This window comes from Arachis hypogaea, chromosome 5, assembly GCF_003086295.3.
Source record: "Arachis hypogaea cultivar Tifrunner chromosome 5, arahy.Tifrunner.gnm2.J5K5, whole genome shotgun sequence".
Taxonomy (NCBI): domain Eukaryota; kingdom Viridiplantae; phylum Streptophyta; class Magnoliopsida; order Fabales; family Fabaceae; genus Arachis; species Arachis hypogaea.
This window is the reverse complement of record NC_092040.1, coordinates 73,960,847-73,974,048: the sequence shown is the minus strand read 5'-3', so window position 1 is coordinate 73,974,048 and position 13,202 is coordinate 73,960,847. Positions and strand designations below refer to the sequence as shown.

General features: G+C 40.0%; 1 non-coding gene across 1 annotated transcript; it reads left to right on the top strand.

The window, feature by feature from the left end:
• The first annotated feature begins 11,234 nt into the window (after positions 1 to 11,234).
• On the top strand, positions 11,235 to 11,342 carry LOC112804240 (small nucleolar RNA R71). The gene has a single exon (XR_003202856.1). It is a non-coding gene; the product is annotated as a small nucleolar RNA R71 (small nucleolar RNA).
• The last annotated feature ends 1,860 nt before the right edge of the window (positions 11,343 to 13,202 follow it).

Sequence of the window (13,202 nt, the reverse complement as noted above, 5' to 3'; positions counted from 1 at the left end):
TGGATTTTTTGGAGCTACAGGAGTCTAATTGGCGCGCTCTCAATTGGGTTGGAAATTAGACATCCAGGACTTTCCATCAATATATAATAGTCCATACTTTACGCGAAGATAGACGACGTAAACTGGCGTTGAACGCCAGTTCCATGTTGCAGTCTGGCGTTCAGCGCCAGAAACAGGTTGCAAGTTAGAGTTCAACTCTAGAAATAGCCCAGGCACGTGAAAAGCTTAAGTCTCAGCCCCAGCACACACCAAGTGGGCCCCAAAAGAGGATTTCTGCACTATCCATCTTAGTTTACTCATTTTCTGTAAACCTAGGTTACTAGTTTAGTATTTAAACAACTTTTAGAGACTTTTTTTTGTATCTCATGACATTTTTAGATCTGAATTTTATACTCTTTGACGGCACGAGTCTCTAAACCCCATTGTTGGGGGTGAGGAGCTCTGCAGCGTCTCGGTGAATTAATGCAATTATCTCTGTTTTCCATTCAAACACACTTGTTCCTATCTAAGATGTTCATTCGCGCTTCACTATGAAGAAGGTGATGATTCGTGACACTCATCACCTTCATCAATCCATGAACGTGTGCCTGACAACCACCTTCGTTCTATATTAGATTGAATGAGTATCTCTTAGATTCCGTAATCAGAATCTTTGTGGTATAAGCTAGAATTGATGGCGGCATTCATGAGAATCTGGAAAGTCTAAACCTTGTCTGTGGTATTCCGAGTAGGATTCAAGGATTGAATGATTGTGACGAGCTTCAAACTCGCGATTGTTGGGCATAGTGACAGACGTAAAAGAATCAATGGATTCTATTCTGACATGATCGAGAACCAACAGATGATTAGCCGTGCTGTGACAGAGCATTTGGACCATTTTCACTTAGAGGATGGGAAGTAGCCATTGACAACGGTGACACCCTACATACAGCTTGCCATAGAAGGAGCCTTGCGTGTGTGAAGAGGAGTACAAGAGAAAAGCTGAAATAAAGAGGACAAAGCATCTCCAAAACTCCAACATATTCTCTATTATTGCACAATAAGTATTTATTTTATGCCCTTTTACTTTTTACAATTGAACTTGAAAAACACTGTTGTTGGCTTCCTGACTAAGAATAATAAGATAACCATAGCTTGCTTCAAACCAGCAATCTCCGTGGGATTCGACCCTTACTCACGTAAGGTATTACTTGGACGACCCAGTGCACTTGCTGGTTAGTTTTATGGACTGCAAAAGTGTGATTACAATTTCGTGCACCAATGCCCTCCATATTTTTGGACATGATTGAGAGGTTCATCGAGGTGTTTATGGATGACTTCTCTGTGTTTGGTAACACATATTCTGATTGCTTGCATCACTTAGCCCCGGTGCTAAAAAGATGCCAAGAAACCAACCTTGTTTTAAACTGGAAAAAATGCCATTTCATGGTTATAGAAGGAGTTGTCCTTGGTCATAAAATCTCAAAGAAGGGCATAGAAGTAGACAGGGAAACGGTTGAGATGATTGAAAAGTTACCTCCATCTTGTAATGTCAAAGCAATCAGAAGCTTTTTGGGACACGCTGGTTTTTATAGGATGTTTATTAGAGACTTCTCTAAGGTTGCCAAGCCATTGAGCAACCTACTTGTCTCTAATGTGCCTTTTGTTTCTGATAATGAATGCATGTTAGCCTTTGAGGAGCTTAAGAACAAACTTTCCTCTGCACCTATCATAGCACCACCATGTTGGGATCTACCCTTTGAGTTGATGTGTGATGCATCAGACTTTGATGTGGGTGCTGTTTTAGGACAGAGGAAGGATAAATTAGTGCATGTCATTTATTATGCACTACAAGAAAAAAGGCCTATGGCCAAGCTTTTTTCTTGCCACACTTTAAAAGCGTGGCCAAAAGTGGTCAATGGCCACACTTTTATGAGGGTGGTGATTGATTAAATATTTGGCCACGTTTTTTCTTGCTACGTTTAAAAAGCGTGGCGAGAAGGATCTATAGCCACGCTTTTATAAGGGTGCAACTGATTAGAGATTTGGCCACGTTTTTTTTGCCACGCTTCAAAAGCATGGCCATATAGAGAAATAGCGACACTTTTAAAGCGTGGCAAAAAGTTTTTGATCTTGGCACCCAAAAAAGCGTGGCGAAAAGTTTTTGATCTTGGCACTCCTAAAAAAGCGTGGCAAAAAGGTTCCTCAACGCGCTACAAGACTCATCAGACTCTTCTACTTTTCTCCTGACACTTACACTAATGCTTTGAAACCCTAGCACTCACACTTTGTTGCTCGTCCCCAACTCAGACAGAGCTCATCGTCGGTGCTTGCACTCTCTCCTCTGCCGGCGCTCCCTCCGTCGTCTCCCCTAACCTGTCTCTGTTGGTGCTTGCATTCCTTGCGCTCACTACTCACGGTGTCGGTCAGCTAATGGAGGTTGCCTTACCTTCCTCCGTGCTGCCATTCTCTGCCCTCCTCCCTCGTCATCTTGCTCAATCTTCCACCACCTTCGAAGTCCTCACTGCATGCATATGGCGTTGTCATACAGCTGCATTGCAATGGCAAAACCCTAACACCAAGAGGTTCGCTTGCTTTGCACAGTCAATGCACGTTTTGACTGTGCCGTAGCTGCCACTAGAAGAGCACTCAACCACAACAAAGGTAGCGACTGGCCTTCTGCTTCTGGCGCTTACTGTGCCCACTATCTCCACGCCATCGCTGCCAATGTCATGGAGAGAAAGGATCACCTCGCTAAGCTTGAATCCCTTGATTACGGAAAACCACTCAATAAAGCTGCATGGGACATGGTACTTCAATTCTGCTTCAATTTCACATGATTCTCTCTGATTGTTACTATAATTCTCTGATTCACGCTTGATTTTATGTTATGATGATGTTGCTGGTTGCTTCGAGTTTTACGCTGACCTTGCCGAGAAACTCGACGCTAAGCAGAAGGCACCCATTTCTCTTTCCATGGAGACTTTCAAGAGTTATGTCTTCAAAAAACCCATTGGTGTTGTTGGATTAATCACCCCATGGTATTTTCTTTTTCTTCTCTTTAAAATTTTCCTTATTAACTGGTGTTATAATCTAAAAGTTAGTTTCTATATAAGTGGCAATGAGTGATGAAAACAAGAATAATAGTAGAATAGAAAGGTAGAAATTCAATTGTTGTGTATTGTTTTTTGGTTGTTCGTTCATTGTTGTCACCTCTCTCTGTTAGCAAAATTGCTATCTTGATGGCTAACTAGATATCATGTTTTAGGAATTATCCTCTGTTAATGGCTACATGGAAGGTTGCCCCTGCTTTGGTTCTTCATTTTTTCTAATTTTTTTAAACTATTTTTTTCTTCTATTATGATATTTGGTTTAGGTTTTTTTTTCCGGAAGATCTTGATTTTCTATTTTTGTTATGATTTTATTTCTGTTAAACAGTTTTATGGTTATTCATATTGGAGGTGAAACAGATCTTAGGTTTATATACTCCGCAGGTAAGAGAGAAAAGGCATGAAGTGGTGATTCTAGTTAGTTAATTAGTAAATAATGTGTGTATGTTGGCAATTTTAATTAATGACTGTGCAGCTGCTTGCTTCCACAGTGGGCGTGATGATCCGATACCCAGCCCATTTAACCCGTTGACAGATGGCAGCACCCAACCCATAATTCATGTACTCACCAGGTATGATATCTTGACCCTGCTAGCTTTGGGTGTTCATTACAGGTTCTTCTTCTACTTGGTACTGAGATTTTACTCCAAGAATGAGAGAAAATGATGGACCAATCATATATATACTATGTCTACATTTCTGGTTCTTGATAAAGTTTTAGACTTCTATGTACCATTTTCCTATGGTTTCTATTGCAGTCGACTTTATGGGACTCGAGAATGAAAGAAAATAGTGCTTTCTAATATTTTGAATTTTGATAGTACTTGTAAATTATGTTAAACTTTGAAATTAAACAGAGGTTTCATTGATTATTACTTGATACAGAAACACTTTGGGTGGCTTCTTTCTAGCCAGCTATGAGAATAGTCCCGCCGGTGTCTTTGACGAGGTACGATTATATTTTCATTCTTGCTCTTTATCTTTTTATTTAAACGAAAATGTTAGAAAACCAATATTTTTAATAAAAAAATTTGAACATTTGGTTTATAGTGACTCAAACTCGAGACAAATTTGCTAAGGTTTGGACTTAAATTCACATCCTCTGATATTGAAGTGGCTAAACCTTATAAAATTTTCAGGATTTTACATTATGATAGGAATACTTGAAGAAAATTCAAAATTGTTTATCATAGATTTAAGGTTTCCTAATGATTATTCTTTTTTAAAAGACCATGGAAGCTAGTTTGGAGGGCCAAAGCTATCTAGATGTTCCTGCAACACAAATGGTGCATGAGCAACTTTGGGTAGATAAATATGCACCAAAGTCATTTACTGATCTTCTTAGTGATGAACAAACAAATCGTGAGGTACATCTCTAGTATGAAATTTAGCTCAGGAAAAAATTACTTACAAGAGCTATAGTTGGAAGATATAAACATTTTTTTATACTTTTTTCTTTAATTTTTTTAACAATTTGCTTTTGTACCCATTAATTGATTTGTTTATTGTCTGTGAGACAGGTACTCTTATGGAATTTCTTAAGGGTGAAGGGTGAAGACTGAAGACTTTCTTTAAGTTTCTTTTTGTGTTATGGGCTTATGGCCAAGTTGTTGATCAATTAGGTAACCTCCACCCCCTCTTTTTTTATTAATGGTAAACTGCATAATAGTAAACCTTAGGACACTTTTGAATATATTCGATTATATATATTGCTTGATAAAAGAAAAAAGGGGCTGCGGCATGTGATGATTTCTGGACTAAATTGTGATGAGTATACCGAATTAACTATGAAGTATTATTAGGCATTGGATATTGGTGGCGCGAAATTGTGAACAATACATTTCACAACTCTCATAATCCCCGGTCATGAACCCCAAAAACTTGGTGCTCAATACCATGGCATTACACAACTTCGCACAACTAACCAGCAAGTGCACTGGGTCGTCCAAGTAATAAACCTTACGCGAGTAAGGGTCGATCCCACGGAGATTGTTAGTATGAAGCAAGCTATGGTCATCTTGTAAATCTTAGTCAGGCAAACTCAAATGGATATGGTGATGAACGCATAAAAACACAAAGATAAAGATAGAGGTACTTATGTAATTCATTGGTAGGAACTTCAGATAAGTGCATGAAGATGCCTTCCCTTCCGTCTCTCTGCTTTCCTACTGTCTTCATCCAATCCTTCTTACTCCTTTCCATGGCAAGCTCATGTAGGGTTTCACCGTTGTCAGTGGCTACCTCCCATCCTCTCAGTGAAAACGTTGCCTATGCTCTGTCACAGCATGGGTAATCATCTGTCGGTTCTCGGTCAGGCCGGAATAGAATCCATCGATTCTTTTGCGTCTGTCACTAACGCCCCGCCTGCTAGGAGTTTGAAGCACGTCACAGTCATTCAATCATTGAATCCTACTCAGAATACCACAGACAAGGTTAGACCTTCCGGATTCTCTTGAATGCCGCCATCAGTTCTAGCCTATACCACGAAGACTCTGATCTCACGGAATGGTTGGCTCGGTTGTCAGGCGAGCACTCGGTTGTCAGGCGATCAACCATGCATCGTGCAATCAGGAATCCAAGAGATATTCACCCAATCGAAGGTAGAACGGAGGTGGTTGTCAGTCACACGTTCATAGGTGAGAATGATGATGAGTGTCACGGATCATCACATTCATCAAGTTGAAGAACAAGTGATATCTTAGAACAAGAACAAGCGGAATTGAATGGAAGAACAATAGTAATTGCATTAATACTCGAGGTACAGCAGAGCTCCACACCTTAATCTATGGTGTGTAGAAGCTCCACCGTTGAAAATACATAAGTACAGGGTCTAGGCATGGCCGAATGGCCAGCCTCCCAATGGTCTAAGATAGCATCAAAACAAAGATAACTACCCGCCGATGATCTCTCAATACAATAGTAAAAGGTCCTACTTATAGAAAACTAGTAACCTCGGGTGTACAGAGATGAGTAAAAGACATAAAAATCCACTTCCGGGCCCACTTGGTGTGTGCTTGGGCTGAGCAATGAAGCATTTTCGTGTAGAGACTCTTCTTGGAGTTAAACGCCAGCTTTAGTGCCAGTTTGGGCGTTTAACTCCCATTTTGGTGCCAGTTCCGGCGTTTAACGTTGGGATTTCTGAGGGTGACTTTGAACGCCGGTTTGGGCCATCAAATCTTTGGCAAAGTATGGACTATCATATATTGCTGGAAAGCCCAGGATGTCTACTTTCTAACTCCGTTGAGAGCGCGCCAATTGGGCTTCTGTAGCTCCAGAAAATCCACTTCGAGTACAGGGAGGTCAGAATCCAACAGCATCTGCAGTCCTTTTTAGTCTCTGAATCAGATTTTTGCTCAGGTCCCCCAATTTCAGCCAGAAAGTACCTGAAATCACAGAAAAACACACAAACTCATAGTAAAGTCCAGAAAAGTGAATTTTAACTAAAAACTAATAAAAATATACTAAAAACTAACTAGATCATACTAAAAACATACTAAAAACAATGCCAAAAAGCGTACAAATTATCCGCTCATCACAACACCAAACTTAAATTGTTGCTTGTCCTCAAGCAACTGAAAACCAAATAAGATAAAAAGAAGAGAATATGCAATGAATCCCAAAAACATCTGTGAAGATCAGTATTAATTAGATGAGCGGGACGTTTAGCTTTTTGCCTCTGAATAGTTTTGGCATCTCACTCTATCCTTTGAAATTCAGAATGATTGGCTTCTTTAGGAACTTAGAATCCAGATAGTGTTATTGATTCTCCTAGTAGAATATGATGATTCTTGAACATAGCTACTTATTGAGTCTTGGCTGTGGCCCAAAGCACTCTGTCTTCCAGTATTACCACCGGATACATACATGCCACAGACACATAATTGGGTGAACCTTTTCAGATTTTGACTCAGCTTTGCTAGAGTCCCCAACTAGAGGTGTCCAGGGTTCTTAAGCACACTCTTATTGCCTTGGATCACAACTTTATTTCTTTCTTTTCTCTTCTTCTTTTTTTTTCGTTTTCTTTTCTTTTTCTCTCTTTTTTTCGAAATTTTTTTTTCATTGCTTTTTCTTGCTTCAAGAATCATTTTTATGATTTTTCAGATCCTCAGTAACATGTCTCCTTTTTCATCATTCTTTCAAGAGCCAACATTCATGAACCACAAATTCAAAAGACATATGCACTGTTTAAGCATACATTCAGAAAACAAAAATAATGCCACCACATCAAAATAATTAAACTGTTATAAAATTCAAAATTCATGCAATTCTTTCCTTTTCAATTTAAGCACGTTTTTATTCAAGAAAGGTGATGGATTCATAGGACATTCATAACTTTAAGGCATAGACACTAAGACACTAATGATCACAAGACACAAACATAGATAAACATAAGCACTAGAATTCAAAAAACAGAAGAATAAAGAACAAGGAAATCAAAGAACGGGTCCACCTTAGTGATGGCGGCTCTTTCTTCCTCTTGAAGATCCTATGGAGTGCTTGAGCTCCTCAATGTCTCTTCCTTGTCTTTGTTGCTCCTCTCTCATGATTCTTTGATCTTCTCTAATTTCATGGAGGATGATGGAGTGTTCTTGATGTTCCACCCTTAGTTGTCCCATGTTGGAACTCAATTCTCCTAGGGAGGTGTTTAGTTGCTCCCAATAGTTTTGTGGAGGAAAGTGCATCCCTTGAGGAATCTCAGGGATCTCATGATGAGTGGGGTCTCTTGTGTGCTCCATCCTCTTCTTAGTGATGGGCTTGTCCTCATCAATGGGGATGTCTCCTTCTATGTCAACTCCAACTGAATAACAGAGGTGACAAGTGAGATGAGGAAAGGCTAACCTTGCCAAGGTAGAGGACTTGTCCGCCACCTTATAGAGTTCTTGGGCTATAACCTCATGAACTTCTATTTCTTCTCCAATCATGATGCTATGGATCATGATAGCCCGGTCTATGGTAACTTCGGACCGGTTGCTAGTGGGAATGATTGAGCGTTGGATAAACTCCAACCATCCTCTAGCCACGGGTTTGAGGTCATGCCTTCTCAATTGAACCGGCTTCCCTCTTGAATCTCTCTTCCATTGGGCGCCCTCTTCACATATGATTGTGAGGACTTGGTCCAACCTTTGATCAAAGTTGACCCTTCTAGTGTAAGGATGTTCATCTCCTTGCATCATAGGCAAGTTGAACGCCACCCTCACACTTTCCGGACTAAAATCCAAGTATTTCCCCCGAACCATAGTAAGATAATTCTTTGGATTCGGGTTCACACTTTGATCATGGTTCTTGGTGATCCATGCATTGGCATAGAACTCTTGAACCATCAAGATTCCGATTTGTTGAATGGGGTTGGTAAGAACTTCCCAACCTCTTCTTCGGATCTCATGTTGGATCTCCGGATATTCACCCTTTTTGAGTGAAAAAGGGACCTCGGGGATCACCTTCTTCAAGGCCACAACTTCATAGAAGTGGTCTTGATGCACCCTTGAGATGAATCTCTCCATCTCCCATGACTCGGAGGTGGAAGCTTTTGCCTTCCCTTTCCTCTTTCTAGAGGTTTCTCCGGCCTTGGATGCCATAAATGGTTATGGAAAAACAAAAAGCAATGCTTTTACCACACCAAACTTAAAATGTTTGCTCGTCCTCGAGCAAAAGAAGAAAGAAGAGAGTAGAAGAAGAAGAAATGTGGGGAAAGGGAATGGCTTTAATTTTCGGCCAAGAAGGGGAGAAGTGGTGTGTATGTTGTGTGAAAATGAAGGAGTGAAGGAGGGTTTATATAGGAGAGGGGAGTGGAGGGTTCGGCCATTTGAGGGTGGGTTTGGGAGGGAAAGTGGTTTGAATTTGAATGGTGAGGTAGGTGGGGTTTTATGAAGGATGGATGTGAGTGGTGAAGAGAAAGATGGGATTTGATAGGTGAAGGGTTTTTGGGGAAGAGGTGTTAAGGTGATTGGTGAATGGGTGAAGAAGAGAGAGTGTGGTAGGGTAGGTGGGGATCCTGTGGGGTCCACAGATCCTGAGGTGTCAAGGAAAAGTCATCCCTGCACCAAATGGCAAGAAAAAACACGTTTTTAGCCTTTTCTGGCGTTAAACGCCGGGCTGGTGCCCATTTCTGGCGTTTAACGCCAGCTTCTTGCCCATTTCTGGCATTTAACACCAGTCTGGTGCCCCTTTCTAGCGTTAAACGCCCAGAATGGTGCCAGACTGGGCGTTAAACGCCCAACAGCTGACCTTACTGGCGTTTAAACGCCAGTAGGTGCGTCCTCCAGGGTGTGCTGTTTTTCCTTCCTGTTTTTCATTCTGTTTTTGCTTTTTTTTCATTGATTTTGTGACTTCTCATGATCATCAACCTACAAAAAAGAGAAAATAACAAAATAAAATAGATAAAATATAACATTGGGTTGCCTCCCAACAAGCGCTTCTTTAATGTCAGTAGCTTGACAGAGGACTCTCATGGAGCCTCACAGATACTCAGAGCCATGTTGGAACCTCCCAACACCAAACTTAGAGTTTGGATGTGGGGGTTCAACACCAAACTTAGAGTTTGGTTGTGGCCTCCCAACACCAAACTTAGAGTTTGACTGTGGGGGCTCTGTTTGGCTCTGTTTTGAGAGAAGCTCTTCATGCTTCCTCTCCATGATGACAGAGGGATATCCTTGAGCTTTAAACACCAAGAATTCTTCATTCACTTGAATAATCAACTCTCCTCTATCAACATCAATCACAGCCTTTGCTGTGGCTAGGAAGGGTCTGCCAAGGATGATGGATTCATCCATGTACTTCCCAGTCTCTAGGACTATGAAATCAGTAGGGATGTAATGATCTTCAACTTTAACCAGAACATCCTCTACAAGTCCATGGGCTTGTTTTCTTGAATTGTCTGCCATCTCTAGTGAGATTTTTGCAGCTTGCATCTCAGAGATCCCTAACTTCTCCATTACAGAGAGAGGCATGAGGTTTACACTTGACCCTAAGTCACACAAGGCCTTCTTGAAGGTCATGGTGCCTATGGTACAAGGTATTGAAAACTTCCCAGGATCCTGTCTCTTTTGAGGCAGTTTCTGCCTAGACAAGTTATCCAGTTCCTTGGTGAGCAAAGGAGGTTCATCCTCCCAAGTCTCATTTCCAAACAACTTGTCATTCAGCTTCATGATTGCTCCAAGGTATTTAGCAACTTGCTCCTCAGTGACATACTCATCCTCTTCAGAGGAAGAATACTCATCAGAGCTCATGAATGGCAGAAGTAAGTCCAATGGAATCTCTATGGTCTCAGTTTGAGCCTCAGATTCCCATGGTTCCTCATTGGGGAACTCATTGGAGGCCAGTGGACGTCCAGTGAGGCCTTCCTCAGTGGCGTTCACTGCCTCTTCTTCCTCCCAAAATTCGGCCATGTTGATGGCCTTGCACTCTCCTTTTGGATTTTCTTCTGTATTGCTTGGAAGAGTACTAGGAGGGAGTTCAGTAATTTTCTTGCTCAGCTGACCCACTTGTCCTTCCAAATTTCTAATGGAGGACCTTGTTTCAGTCATGAAACTTTGAGTGGTTTTGATTAGATCAGAGACCATGGTTGCTAAGTCAGAGGTATTCTGCTTAGAACTCTCTGTCTGTTGCTGAGAAGATGATGGAAAAGGCTTGCTATTGCTGAACCTGTTTCTTCCACCATTATTGTTATTGAAACCCTGTTGAGGTCTCTGTTGATCCTTCCATGAAAGATTTGGATGATTCCTCCATGAAGGATTATAGGTGTTTCCATAGGGTTCTCCGATGTAATTCACCTCTTCCATTGAAGGGTTCTCAGGATCATAAGCTTCTTCCTCAGATGAAGCTTCCTTAGTACTGCTTGGTGCATTTTGCATTCCAGACAGACTTTGAGAAATCATATTGACTTGTTGGGTCAATATTTTATTCTGAGCCAAAATGGCATTCAGAGTGTCAATCTCAAGAACTCTTTTTTTTCTGACTAGTCCCATTGTTCACAGGATTTCTTTCAGAAGTGTACATGAATTGGTTATTTGCAACCATTTCAATCAGTTCTTGAGCTTCAGTAGGCATCTTCTTCAGATGAAGAGATCCTCCAGAAGAGCTATCCAAAGACATCTTGGATAGTTCAGAGAGACCATCATAGAAAATACCTATGATGCTCCATTCGGAAAGCATATCAGAAGGACACTTTCTGATTAGTTATTTGTATCTTTCCCAAGCTTCATAGAGGGATTCTCCTTCCTTCTGTCTGAAGGTTTGGACTTCCACTCTAAGCTTACTCAAGTTTTGAGGTGGAAAGAACTTTGCCAAGAAGGCATTGACTAGCTTTTCCCAAGAGTCCAGACTTTCTTTAGGTTGAGAGTCCAACCATGTTCTAGCTTTGTCTCTTACAGCAAAAGGGAATAGCATAAGTCTGTAGACCTCAGGGTCAACCCCATTAGTCTTGACTGTGTCACAGATTTGCAAGAACTCAGCTAAAAACTGATGAGGATCTTCCAATGGAAGTCCATGGAACTTGCAATTCTGTTGCATTAGAGAAACTAGTTGAGGCTTAAGCTCAAAGTTGTTTGCTCTAATGGCAGGGATAGAGATGCTTCTCCCATAGAAGTCGGGAGTAGGTGCAGTAAAGTCACCCAGCACCTTCCTTGCATTGTTGGCATTGTTGTTTTCGGCTGCCATGTGTTCTTTTTCTTTGAATAATTCGGTCAGGTCCTCTAAAGAGAGTTGTGCTTTGGCTTCTCTTAGCTTTCTCTTCAAGGTCCTTTCAGGTTCAGGATCAGCTTCAACAAGAATGCCTTTGTCTTTGCTCCTGCTCATATGAAAGAGAAGAGAACAAGAAAATGTGGAATCCTCTATGTCACAGTATAGAGATTCCTTTAGGTGTCAGAGGAAAAGAAGAGTAGAAGACAGAAGTAGAAAATTCGAACTTATCAAAGGAGGTGGAGTTCGAATTTTGCATCAAGGGATAATGTTAGTCCATAAATAGAAGGATATGAGAAGAAGGGAAGGAATTTTCGAAAATTAAGTAAAAAATTTGAAAACATTTTTGAAAAACATTACTTAATTTTCGAAAATGAAAGTGGGAAAAAATAAAATGATTTTTTTGAAAAAGATTTTGAAATTAGAAATCAAGAAGATTTGATTGAAAATTATTTTGAAAAAGATGTGGTTAAGAAAATATGATTAGTTTTAAAAAGATGTGATTGAGAAGATATGATTTGAAAAACAGTTTAAAAAGATTTGATTTTGAAGATTAAAAACTTGACTAACAAGAAAAGATATGATTCAAACATTAAACCTTTCTCAACAGAAAAGGCAACATACTTGAAATGTTGAATCAAATCATTAATTGATAGTAAGTATCTTTGAAAAAGGAAAGAAATTGATTTTGAAAATATATGATTGAAAAGATATAATTTGAAAAAGATTTGATTTTGAAAAACTTTGAAAACTTGAAAAAAATTTGATTTGAAAACAAATTCTTCCCCCTTTAGCCATCCTGGCGTTAAACGCCCAGAATGGTGCACATTCTGGCGTTTAACGCCCAAAACTATACCCTTTTGGGCGTTAAACGCCCAACCAGGTATCCTGGCTGGCATTTAAACGCCAGTCTGTCCTTCTTCACTGGGCGTTTTGAACGCCCAGCTTTTTCTGTGTAATTCCTCTGCTGTATGTTCTGAATCTTCAATTCTCTGTATCATTGACTTGAGAAGACACAAATAAAAAAAATATTTTTGGATTTTTAATAATAAGGAAAAATCAAAATGCAACAAGAATCAAATAACAATGCATGCAAGACACCAAACTTAGCAGTTTGTATACTACTGACACTAATGAAAATACATATGAGACACATAAACACTCAAACCAAGAGAATTCAAAGATCAGAGTAAGAAAATCATCAAGAATTACTTGAAGATCCTTAAGACACATGAATGAATGCATGCAATTGACACCAAACTTAAGATAAGACACTAGACTCAAACAAGAAATTTTTGGATTTTATGATTTTTTTGATTTTTTGTGTTTTTCGAAAATTAAATGGAAAAAGATATCAAAATTCTTGATGAGAATTCCAGGAATCAGTGCAATGCTAGTCTAAGACTCTGGTCCAGGAATTAGACATGGCTTCACAGC